At 44.9% G+C, this 12,830-nt stretch overlaps 1 pseudogene; it reads left to right on the top strand.

The window, feature by feature from the left end:
* Positions 1–5,428: 5,428 nt before the first annotated feature.
* Positions 5,429–11,261, top strand: LOC129327792 (zinc finger protein 436-like; annotated as a pseudogene).
* The last annotated feature ends 1,569 nt before the right edge of the window (positions 11,262–12,830 follow it).

Raw genomic sequence — 12,830 nt, 5'->3', positions numbered from 1 at the left:
TCCATATTAAATAGTCTAATAATATATGAGTTACCCAGGTATAACGGGAACTCCAGGAAGGGATTCATGTGTGCATCTCTCATGTGTCTTCTTCATCTTATCTTGCACCACCATGTCTGCTCAGGTACTCTTGGTGCCAAATGTTTTTCTAATGCCAAGACCAAAGATTGAAGATCTTTTGGAAAGGCTTACTGGGAAAGGCATCCTAATGGTCTTCTCTTCAGAATAGGTTGCAAGCAGGGCTTTTTTTCTGGGAAAAGAGGTGGTAGAACTCAGTGGTGGAACTCAGGACCGCACAATGATGTCACTTTGGGTTAGCTGGAACAAGGGGGGAGTTTTTAGAAGTTTAAATCGCCCTTGGCCCCACCCCCTGATCTCCAGACAGCGGCATGGAAGGCAATCTAAACTCCCCTGTGTCTGGAGATCAGGGGGCGGGGCCACCGGCCATGTGACCATTTTCAAGAGGTGCCGGAACTCCGTTCCACCACGTTCCTGCTGGAAAAAAGCCCTGGTTGCATGGTCTTCTTACACACCCACACTTATACATGATAGAGAAATCCTAAAGCCATGGTGTTAGTGTAACCTAGACTTAACTGGTGAGTTGGAGAAGCAAATTTCTTCTTCCTATGGAATGTGTAGTGGTCAACATTCCTCTTTTTGCTTATATTTTCCTTGTTGTATTCTTTTTAGTTTTCACTTTAGCAACTGTATGTTTGTAATTTTGACAAAACCTTGTGTTAGAGGTTAATTATTGGCTTTCACATCTGCCTGGTAAATAAGAAATTGTACTCCTGAGTTTGTATGTTGTTGTTCAGTGACATAATCTGGATTGTGATTATGGGTTTATTATTGTTCCTATATACTTCTGTTAGTCTCTTGCCATGAAAACCCCACCAGAGGTTGTCGTAAGTCAACTATGACTTGAGGGCACTCTCCACCACCATTATTCCTGTACATGTTTATCTCAAGTTAGTAAACATTTTTATACCAGAGACAAATTAGTTGTCTAAGTGGTTTCTTTGAAGTTGACCCGATGGAGTTGATTCCCCATAAGATCTAGTTGAAACTTGGGAGGGCTGTAAGATGTCCCTTTCCTGCTAGTTCTTTTCCTCCCAGTAACCAGGGACAGCACTCCACAGGATCCCAGTAGACACTGGAATAAGGTCCTCATGCAGTTTTCACCTAGTGGTATTATTTGGTTTGCACTTTGGATGCACTCAGAGAGGGACACCACTCGAACAAGAACCAGTCTTATTGCACATGAAGCAGTTCATACAGGAGGGAGGCTATACCGATGCTCGGAATGCAGGAACCGCTTCTGCAGCCTCTCACACCTTAATGTCCACAAGAAAATCCACATGGAAGAGAGACCAACAAATGCCCAGAGTGTGGGAGATGCTTCAAGCAGCGATCAGATCTCCCCTTCCTTTCTGCCTGAAAAATGGCTCTTGTTAACTTTTCCGTAGGGAAATGCATGGGACCTAGGAGTTGGAAAAGCAGATGTGGTTATTTAGTGCCTTGAGATGTAGGCAGAAGGGCCTTCATGGGGAAGTTATGTCGGGCAGTGGTTTGGATTAGACTATTGCTTGGCAGAAGGTTTGTGTTCAAATTTTGATTCTTATTTGTCTAAGCATTCTCTAAGCCTAACCTATCTTGTAGCGTGGTTGTTTGGCTACAGTGGGGAATGCGAATGGCATACTAAGCTCTTGAGAGATGGTGTAGAGTTAAGATTTAATACTCTTTTTCTTTTAAGAGTTTCATAGAATTTCATGCTTTATACATATATATTCTTAGAATGAATTAATAGTACAAAGTGCCTTTTTGCAACCCCCTTCTCTTTTTTTCACGTATTGTTCAACTTTTGCTGAAAGCTGTTTTTCAGAGAGAGACAGAACATAACCAACACCGAAAATGTTTCTCTTTTCTCAGTTGCTTAGGAAACTTAAGATAAGGCCACATTCTTTGAGCTACTGTCTCATGAGAAGAGAGGAATAGATACAACAAGAAGAGCACATTCACTGTATCCATAACTCTTGATTCTAAAGTCTGAAAGTCAGCAAAAGTGAGAAATTCAAGTCAGCACTAGGTAGTGACCAAATAAGGGGAATGAAAAGGTTACATTGATCACCAGACTAGTTAGAGAACTGTGTAGTAGACAATCAAAATAACTATAGAGCTCAAATGTATGTAAAGGACCAATTGCAAATTGTTCAGCAGGTAGTTCCTTTCGTACTAGAAAAATGTCTTTAAAACTGCTTGTAAGCTTTATGTTCTTTGGTACACTTAGCTCTTTATTGAAGACGTACCCAATATTGCAATATTCCTTGAAAAGAAGCACTTGTCTGTCTCCTCCTTTTGCTCTGAAGAATCTGGGTAAGGGGCAGAAGGACACAATTTGTGTAACAATGGGCAGGACAAAAATCCCATCTCTGTAGAGATTGCTACTGGGGGAGACCTATTTTCCACCCAGTCTGATATCTGTGGTCAGTGATAATTCTTAACTTTGGATCTGCTGCTGTGTACCAGCCATGAAATGCCACCATTAAATACAAACCCCCTCCTGGTCTTCTCTGACTGGCAGGGCCTTCTGACCTGGGATCATCTTCAGGCAACACTGATACTGAACTAGTGGGCTATGGCTTGAAACCAGTAATGTATGGTGCTGGCCTATCACAACTCAGACTGGTATTTGTTTGTTTGTTTGTTTGTTTTTATAACCTTCCTTTCCCACTGAGACAGGAGACTTTTGTTAGGCAAGAGATGCAAGCTTCCGCACCACAACCCAGCACAAGCCCAATGCCCAAGTTGGCAATTTGTCTCATCTGGCAGTTTTGCCTGAGCCTGTGAAATCCATGAGTTGTTTGTGGTAATTCAAGAGTTAATCTGCTGCTCTGCAGGAGCTAGGCCAGACTGTTGGGGGTGGGGTTAAAACATTATTAAACCTTGATCTCCACAAGGAGGCTGTGTCTGGTCTTTGATCCAACACTGGTCCAAAATTAGGCCCAGATTATAATATATGGCAGCAAAGGTAAACTAATTCCTCTTTGTCCTCTCTCAGAGGGGCATTGATGCAGGGAGAAGCAAAAACTAGAGCAGCAGCCAGCACTACAGGGTAAATTATGATGCAGGCCTCTCTCAAGCAAGAAAATTTGGCAGTGCCCCACTGGCACTCTCCAAGCTGCCCTGTGCCTGTGAGAGAGGTCTGGAGGGAAGAGGAAGGGTGAAAGGAAGACGAGTTTATTACTGGGGTTTTCTGCTTTGAAGAACCAACTACTCAGTTTAGGGCCTTGCCTGAAATTTGCCCAGCAACTGGCTGGTGAGTGTGAGCTCCGCATAAAGACCCAGACAGGAATATATATTTATAAGAATAAAAGGAGGGGAATTACCAACAACTGCAGACCATGGAACATTTTGGGAATAAAACAGTTGTGTTGTCAGAAGGCTGTCCAAATTGGGGTTGGGGTGGGGTGGAGAGACAGTCCCTGGGTTGCCAGGCTCCAAGTGGTAGCTGGATATCTCCCGGAATTACAACTGATCACCAGGTGACAAAGATCAGTTCCCCTGGAGAAAACGGCTGCTTTCAGGGTTGCCAGCACCAAGTTGGGAAATTCCTGGAGATCTGGGGGGAGAAACCTGGAGAAAGTGGGGTTTGGGGAGGGAAAGGATCTTGGCATGGCATAATTCTATACAGTCCACTCCCCCAAAGTAGCCATTTTCTCCAGGTGAACTGCTATCAGTGGCCTGGAGACCAGTTGTAATTCCAGGAGAGCTCCAGCCACTACCTGGAGGCTGGCAACCCTAGCTGCTTTAAAGGGTGGCCTCTATGGCATTATACCATTCTGAGGCCCCTTTGCTCCCCAAACCCTGCCTTCTCCAGTCCCCACCCTCCCAAATCTCCAGGAACTTCCCAACCTGGACTTGGCAACACTAGAGTCCTCAGGCCCCTCATTTTGAGCTTTCTTGAGGTTAGTTAAAACTTTGGATGTTCTTTTGGGTGGGCTTTTTAGTGGTTTGGTTCCTGAGTGGTTGAATTATCGAAATGTACTGAGCATTTGCTTGGCCTAGAAGGTCCCAGTTTTGATCCGTGAACCCAGGCTGCACTTACTCTTACTACTAGCTGAGTGAAACAAAATGAACCGCTGGCCTGATTCATTGGGCTATCTTTATGTTCTGTACGGGGCAGCTTCATTTTGGTGAGGGAATCACATCAGCTGCATATGAGAATTCCTTGGAAGAAGAGTCGTAAAGGGAGGAAGGATCCTGAGGAGAAAAGGTGGCTGAGGAGAAAGGAATCTTCTCTGTCCCAGTGATTAACTTATTTGTTTAGGCTATTTTTATGCTGCCTCTTCAGAGTTCTGATCGAAGCTACATGGCTTACCATTAAAATGTTACAGTATAAAAACAAGCCATTAAAAAAAGCCATTGGACATAAACAGCATAACATGAAAAGCTATCCACAAAACTGAACCAGACCGTTTAAAAGCTGGTAAGATAAAATCTGGTTAAAGAGCTGTGTTTTGACTTGGCACCTAAAGGAAAGAAAAGTCGGTGATCGGCAAGTATACTTTATTATGAATGTGAGGAACTACAATTCCCAGAAGTCCGTGGAAGCCTAAAACAGGTCTACCCAGCATTTTCTGGACATAGATGAATTAAAGAGTGGGTAGGTTTTTTCCCTAGAAAGGGCAGGAAAGTTCAAACTGGAAAAGGATGTGATTCTTTCCCCATGTTTGGGGGAGATCTGATGTATTCTACTTTTCCTCTTTTCCCCTGGTAGGAGGAAGATTTTGGGTTTTGTGTGTCTGCAGAACAGGTGAGTTTAAGATATACTAAAGGGATCTTGGGCAAGAATGAGTGGAAGAAAGAAAGCAGGATAGGCAGGAAGGGGCTGCATTGAGGCTGAGAGCCAAGCTACAAGTGACGCCTGACACAGATTGGACACTTGTCAGCTTCCCTCAAGTTTTGATGGGAAATGTAGGCATCCTAGTCTTGCAGCTGTAATGGAGAGCCAAGCAGTAAAACCAGGAAGCCTACATTTCCCATCAAAACTTGAGGGAAGCTGACAAGTGTCTGAACTGTGTAACGCGTCACTTGTAGCTTGGCTCTGAGGAGGCTGAGAGAGAAGCCCTGACTAAAGAGGGGGTTTCCTGGGGGCAGGGAGGGCTCTCTGGGCCCTCTGTAGTCAACTCCTAGAACCAGAGCGGTGGCAGTCAGTGAAGGCCCTTGCCTGCTCCAGGCCTGATGAGGGACAGGAGGGTGTGTGGGGGGGAGGAGAGAGATCCCTGGGATGGTTGACCGGTCTATGACAAACCTGCTTGGTCCTGCACCATTCCATCACACGAGGTCTGAAATTTTGTTTTATATTTTTATTGCGTCTGTGTGATTCTGACTTCTTCCCTGAATTTCAGGGATAGAAAGACATGATCGGATGGGAAATGTTTTCCTCTTTCAGGGCCCACCGACCTCCTTTGAGGATGTGGCCATTTTCTTCAGACCGGAGGAATGGGCTCTTCTGGATGCGGCACAAAAAACTCTTTATTGGGAAGTCATGCAAGAAAATTACGATACTTCAGCCTCTGTGGGTAAGGATCCTTGCCTTTTTATTATGAACAAGGAATAGAAGACGGTGGGGAGCATCTTCCTGGGCCCCTCTTTGATTTCAGGACTGGCTCTCCTCTGTTATGGAGGAAAGGATGTAACTCCCACATCTCCTCATATTACACTGTCTGATAATGAATACATTCAATAAATATTGTAAGGAACGGTTGGTCAGTGGAGAAGGCTCTGATTGAAAGGGTGGATTACGTCCTAATGGAACGTGTCCTAACAGGTCCTCTCATCTGCGCTCTTATTCCCCAGACCATTTCTTTTGACATGCAGTGGCTCTCCTGTAATCTATTGCTTCTGAAACTGATAGTTGAAGTTACATTGGTAGTTACACAGGCACAGGAAGAAGGGCCCTAATTCAGAGGCAGAGCACTTGTTCTGAACGTCAGAGGTCCCTAGGTCAACCTATGGCAATTGAACAGAGTTTCCAACAGGATGGTCTTTGTGAGGGGGGCTGGGACAGACCTCTGCATCATGCTCTGCAGAGTCGCCACCTGGAAACAGCCAGACAAGATCTCTGACGGTGGGGTTGAAAGTCAGCCTCACGCTGACTGCCTCTCCTCCCTTGGCCAGCTCAGAGCAATTTCCTGTCTAAGCCAAGCCAGACATTGACCAGGCCTGTGTCCACTTTACCACTGTGTCTTTTTACAGCTTAGCGCTTTTTTTCCCCTCATTTTTGGACAAGTATCTTGTAGGCAGGTTGAATATTAAAAATAGCTTTCCCCTCACAAAACAGGTGGGGCATACTCCTGGCAAGCCAGCATTCTTGGAACAACTAAATTCCTTCATGTTGTTTTCTGTTCCCCTGAAAGGACTTCGGGTTCCTGGGCCGTTCCTCAACTCTCAGGTCCCTCCAAGGGAAAATCAGTTCCTGGAGAGCTCTGAGGAATCAGGAAGGTGTGCAGATACCCTCTTGTCAGGTAAGGGCTGGAGGAAGCAAGACTATGAATGGGCCATGTGAGGGGATTTCCCAGGATTTTATTCTATGGGTTTTATATATCTGTTGTGTATATCTAATCACAGACACAATTTGTGTAAAGAGTGTCCTATTTTCATAGAAGTCTTCCTTATGACTGCAGCTTCCAGAACAGAAACCATGTCAGGGCTAGACTAGGTGAAACAGCAAATGCATGGCTGCCCCCTGAAACAGCAGCCACAGGTCTGGTTTCCTCTTCCTCACCCTGTGTGGAGACCTCAGGACATCACACACTTCTTCTGTGAGAAGCATCTTGGTGGGCTGAGCCCTTGCTTTGCACGTAGCAGGTCCCAGTCTCATCCCCCAGCTCTGTTAGGAGCAAAAGAAGATGGCAACAGCTTAGGGGCGTCTTCGGCATTGTGACTCAGAGGTTACTAGCACATGACTTACCCACCTGGGAAGGGTTTGGTATGCCTGTTGGTGATTGTACATTTGAGAGAAGTTTCTTTGGCCAGTTTGTTCTTGGTTCAGCCTACCACACACACATATATGCAGCTAGGCTAGGTTAGTACTTGGAGAGTACAAAATGATGGACAGAAACATGATTGATTCAAAGCACAATATCACAGTGCAGGACTTAAGTGAAATCATAGGAGAACAATGCAAGACTTTTGTGAAAGCATAAGAGACTTCGGGAGCAGGAATTCAGCCCATTTCTCACAGGGTCTCTGGATGGAATTTCTAAGAAAGGCCTTTCCCTACCTCTGATCCTGGAGAGATACTCGCAGTCCAAGTAGGTAGTTACTTAGATGGACTCAAGATAGGGCAGGTTCAGAGTCAAATCCCGCCCTGCCCCCTGCAAGAGCAGCTACATCTTACTATAGTAATAAGTACCCATTATAACTAGATTATCTCAAATGTATAAGAAAAAACAGATTTAAATGGTTTGTTTTGTTTTTCCTCAGCTAATGATAGATCTCCAGTTTCGAAAGATGACCGCATCTCTTGCCTGGAGGAAGAGGAGTTTGTCCAGGACTCCAAGGATACAGAGCTACCAGCTGGTACTTCCTCGGATGTGTGGAGGGATCCTTCAGGGTCTGAGAATTGGTATCCTAAATTCATTTCACCCAGGAAAGACTGCTGAGTTCTGCCCTGGGTATTTCTCTTGTGGCATGACACCTTCCGCTTTTGTCTGGATGTGAACCCTGAAGTGGTCCATGTTCTGTAGGGGCCGATCTAGTCTTCTCTAAGTCATCCTAAAAGAACTTGCTTCTGTGCTCTTTCAGAATTCCTTTCTTGATAGATCAAAGTTTCCCTCTTTCTCTGCCCCTCAAACAGATGATGGGGATTTAAGGGAAGAGGAAGGCCTTGCCTCAGAAGAAGTGATGCAGAATTTACCAGGAGGCTCTCAAGAGAACCTTTCCTTCCAAACTGAGCAGGGTGAGAGTGAATGTCCTTGAAGTTTGTGGTGTAGAAACAGAGATGAAGGGATTTAGGTTGGGTGGAAATCACCTAGTCCTTCTCACCCCATCCACTTCCCTCTTGTTCCTAGCAGATCCCAACTTACTGCTTTCTATAGCAAAGAAGGTGGCCCTCTGCCCATCGTTATGCAAGCAAAATAGGCCATGGATGGGATATCAAAGAGACGTTGCTCATTGATACGTTGGTTTTCTGTTTGCAAAGAAAGGCTGTGTGGATTTGTGGCCAGGGTATCCTTGGAGCAGAGTGGAGTTAGCAGGCCTCGCTTCTGCCCAGCAGCTGTTGGACTGAAGGGAAACAGCTCTTCCTTCAGCCTCCCTTTAACATCAAGATTCAAGTCCTGTTTCACCTTGAAGACCATCAAAATGTTCAGGTTATAAGCTTTTGAGAGTCATAGCTCCCTTCGTCAGATATAATGCATGGCTTGACTGGTATCTGATGAAGGGAGATTTGACTCTTGAAAGCTTAGACTTTGCAAATCTCGTTAGTCTTCAAGGTGCTACCAGACATGAATCTTGCTGTTCTACTGCAGACCAACATGGCCACCCACCTAAAAACCCCTTAAGAATTTATTGGACGAAGAGGAGTTGTGCGGGTGGAGATGCTTCCTGTCAACCAAGAGAAGGCCCAGGTGGTCCCATGTGTCTTGAGTTTTTCCCGCCCATAGCTCCTGAGGGGATCCCCGGGCCTTCCATTTGGCAACTCCATGGAGCCTCTAGGCTGGAGGGCTCTAATTAGGTAGTTGTCCATCTGGAGAGCGCTTTGGAGGCAGCAGAAACTGTTCAGAGCCATTGGGCCCAGCAGATAGGATGAACTGAAGGGCTTCCCCCTTCCTCCTGTCTCTGCCTCCCAATGTCTGTGCTTGGGTTGGGACAGTTGGGAGAGCCCCCAGTCACCAGGGCTCCTGAGACATTGGGATGCTCTGCCATTGTCAGTGTTGGGCTCTTGTTTCCTCTGAGCTCAAGTGCTGGTGTGGGAAGTGAACCATAGAAGAAGTAAGAAGTGGTGGTGTGTGTGAACAGGAATGGAGTGGGGAGCAGGAGAGAGCGGAAACGGGTGAATGGAAATGGGGGTGGGCTGAAAATTCTTTTTCCCTCTCTGACCACAATCTGCCACCACAATTTTGGGATCTTGACTTATTTCTCTGCTGTTGCTTTGGTAATGGGAGAACTGCAGTTTCCCCTCACTGATCACTTGAGGAAGGCAGATCTTCTGCATATACTTATGACACTCTGCTCCAGTCCCACCTTTTCCTTTTGAGAAAGGAAAATGGTTTCCAGAGGATCACCTGACTCTGATACAAAAGGGAAAATACAGTCACCACCACCCCACACACACATTGGCCCCGTTCTCATGGAAAGTGCTCTTTGCTAATAACTGTCCTTGCTCACCATAGTTTGTTTGCGGGATGAGGCTGTTAGTTGATTTCTCTCTATTTCAGCTGGAGAGGAGTGGGTGCAGGAGAATGAGACAGATCCAGGAATGGTGTTGGCAGAAACGGATAAGGATCAGAAGGTGAAAGAGGACTCTGGGAATCAAGAGGGAGCCAAGAAGCAGCAGAGAAGAAGGAGAGAAGCAAAACCGAAGCAGAAGGAATTCATTGCCTGTCAGGACAGGAACTTGCATGAGGTTCCAGGTCAAGACAAATTACAGAAGGGAAAGAGGAGGAATATGCACCCTGTGACTGGGAAAGGGCCCAGTTGCAAAGCCATTGGTAAGAAAGATCAGAAAATCCAAACAGGTAAGAATACACAAAAATAACAGGGGGTATGGAAAGAGGGTCAATCTTAGTTAAAGCCTTGCTGAACGCCGAAGAATTCATACAAGGGAGGAAATGTATAAATATTTGGAGTCTGGAAAGAGCTTTGATCTGAAAGGAACCCTCGTGGTACATCAAAGGATTCAGACAGCAGGGTGGGGTGGGGGACATAGGTGGAAAGAGCTTCAGTCTGATCACCAGAATACAGAAAATAGAATTGTTGTGAAGGGCATTCTCGCAGAGGGTGTCGAGTTCTTTTTCTTTTCCTCTTCTATTCTACCATCCCAGCCCAAGTCCATTTTGTTGTTTTGCTAGGAATCCTTTGCTTTTAGATTCAAATGTTGTTACTATATTTTGTATTCCACTTACTGATTGGCTGGTGTTACCCTATTTTGTAATCTGCTTCCTGTTGTAATGTGTTGATGGAAAAGTATGTATCGTACCTGTAATCCTCCTTGAGCCCTAATGGGATAGGCATATATATGAAAATTATAATAACAATAGTAACATATTTCATGTTTCAAACAGCTGAGAAACCACATCGGTGCTTGGAATGTGGAATGAAGTTCAGTTGGCGAAAGAAACGTTGTTTACATCAATTGATTCACACGGGGAAGAAGCCACATAAATGCTCTGAGTGCAGAAAGAGTTTCTCTCAGAAGTACTTCCTCACTGAACATCAAAGGCTTCACACGGGGGAAGCCATATACATGTGTTGAATGTGGGAAATGCTTCTCATCAAAGGGCAATCTAACACGCCATAAAAGGATTCACACAGGGGGGAAGCCATATACATGTGTTGAATGTGGGAAACGCTTCTCATCAAAGGGCAATCTAATACGCCATAAAAGGATTCACACAGGGGGGAAGCCATATACATGTGTTGAATGTGGGAAATGCTTCCCATCAAAGGGCAATCTAATACGCCATAAAAGGATTCACACAGGGGGAAAGCCATATGCATGTGTTGAATGTGGGAAATGCTTCCCATCAAACGGCCATCTAACACAGCATAAAAGGATTCACACAGGGGGAAAGCCATATGCATGTGTTGAATGTGGGAAACACTTCTCATCAAATGGCCATCTAACATCCCATAAAAGGATTCACACAGGGGGAAAGCCATATACATGTGCTGAATGTGGGAAATGCTTCTCATCAAATGGCAATCTAACAAGCCATAAAAGGATTCACACAGGGGGAAAGCCATATACATGTGTTGAATGTGGGAAATGCTTCTCATCAAATGGCAATCTAACACGCCATAAAAGGATTCACACAGGGGGGAAGCTATATACATGTGTTGAATGTGGGAAATGCTTCTCATCAAATGGCAATCTAACACGCCATAAAAGGATTCACACAGGGGAGAAGCCATATAAATGCTTTGAATGTGGAAAGAGCTTCAGTTGGAGCTCAAGGCTTACCTCACACCTGAATATTCACAGAGGGAAAGAGCCAGCCAATAGTGTGCTCGAAACCAGAGAAGATGTTTCCTAGTAGCTGTCCTTGATGCAGTCCGTCTCTCTGCCCTAATCCCTTCCTGTCCATCCACCTTCCTCTCTCTTCCTCAGCTGTTGGGTGCTTCTCCTCAGCAGTGGAATGACCGTTCACCCTCTCTCTCCAGATCATAGAGTTGATTTCTTCTGCTCTGAAGTCACCCCCTCCTTTTCTTCTCCGGCGTCTCTTCGCTGTCTTTGAAACCTGGTTCTCACCCCTGAGGCAGCCGCTGTTGATGCCCTTTCTTCTGCTCCCCACACGTTTGCTGTGAAGGCTTGGCTGGTGGTGAAATACCCTGATGGTGCCCAAACCCCTGATACTGATGCGCAGGAGGTGTTGCTGCCATGAAGTGAATGGTTCCTTGTTCATTCGTGCCTCTTCCTTCCCTTCTCTTTGCTATCCTCCCTGTCTCTTGTTTGAACATTACAAATTCTTCAGGCCAGGGACCTCTCACGTTGGAAACTATTACCCACTTCAGTGATACAGTAGTAACAGTAATAATAGTTTTCAGAAGATCTGCATAAATGGGCCGTTGTGAGGGAAACCTTTGTAGTGAATGGGGCCATATTCATTCATTCTGGGAAACATTGATGGAAAGCAGAAGATTCTGGGAGGAGGGGATCAGAGAAATTTTTGGAAAACATCTTGGTTTGTGTTTCTCTTGTTGAATTTAAACATAAAATGGAAGAGTTTCCTGCTGTTTTTATGCATACTTTAGAAAGAGATGAGTAAGAGAGGACGAGGCTTTCTCGGTGGGTCTGCATGTTTCAAGAGCCATTTGACTGCCTCCCTCTGAGACATCTTTGAGTGGTCAGAAGGAGGGCGAAACAGGCAGAACAACTTTAATTAGAAACTAAACAAGACTCCCTAACAATGGGTCTCACCACCCAATCAACAAAGCGTAACCCATTTTTCAAAAATTTTAAAGTGCGCAAAGTGCTCAGTATAAATACAATTAATGATATAATAATGATCCTCGATCCAAGGATTCATTTATCGTCGTAGGGACAACTTTAATTGCCAGAGGGTTTTATCTTGTTAAATCTTCATAGAGTTTTTTCTTTATTACTGCAAGTAGGGATGCTAGCAGAGCACTGAGAACTGTTGATGGTGTATGGAAAGTTTTGAGGGAGTAATGGAGCATTGTACAAATATGATGATGTCTCTTCTGGGGTCGGGCCGGAAGTAACGTTGTGGTGCCAGGATGATACCTATCCCCCCTCCCCATTCTCCACCTCTGTGGTCTTAGTGAGTCACGGAAGGCAAACATCATTCCAGCGGGAGGGTGGGAGGCCTGGTATCCCTAATTTTAAGCTCCTTAGCAAAATCTCTCAAGTGAGAGCACAGGATGTTGATATTTCATGTTGTTTGTGTTTGATTACAGGCACATTGTGCTAGGTTTCCAAAATATCTTAATGTTCCCTGTAACCATATCAGAAAGTATACATGTGTGCGTGTTTATGCATAGCTAATAGAAGTTTTAAGATTTTTCATTACATGGCTAGGATACTATGCACATTAAAATGTCAAGATATGTAAGTGTCATAAAAAATATGAATACTTTCTCAA

This window comes from Eublepharis macularius, chromosome 4, assembly GCF_028583425.1.
Source record: "Eublepharis macularius isolate TG4126 chromosome 4, MPM_Emac_v1.0, whole genome shotgun sequence".
NCBI lineage: Eukaryota > Metazoa > Chordata > Lepidosauria > Squamata > Eublepharidae > Eublepharis > Eublepharis macularius.
Note: the sequence above shows the minus strand (reverse complement) of the source record. Positions and strands in the feature narration are given on the sequence as shown.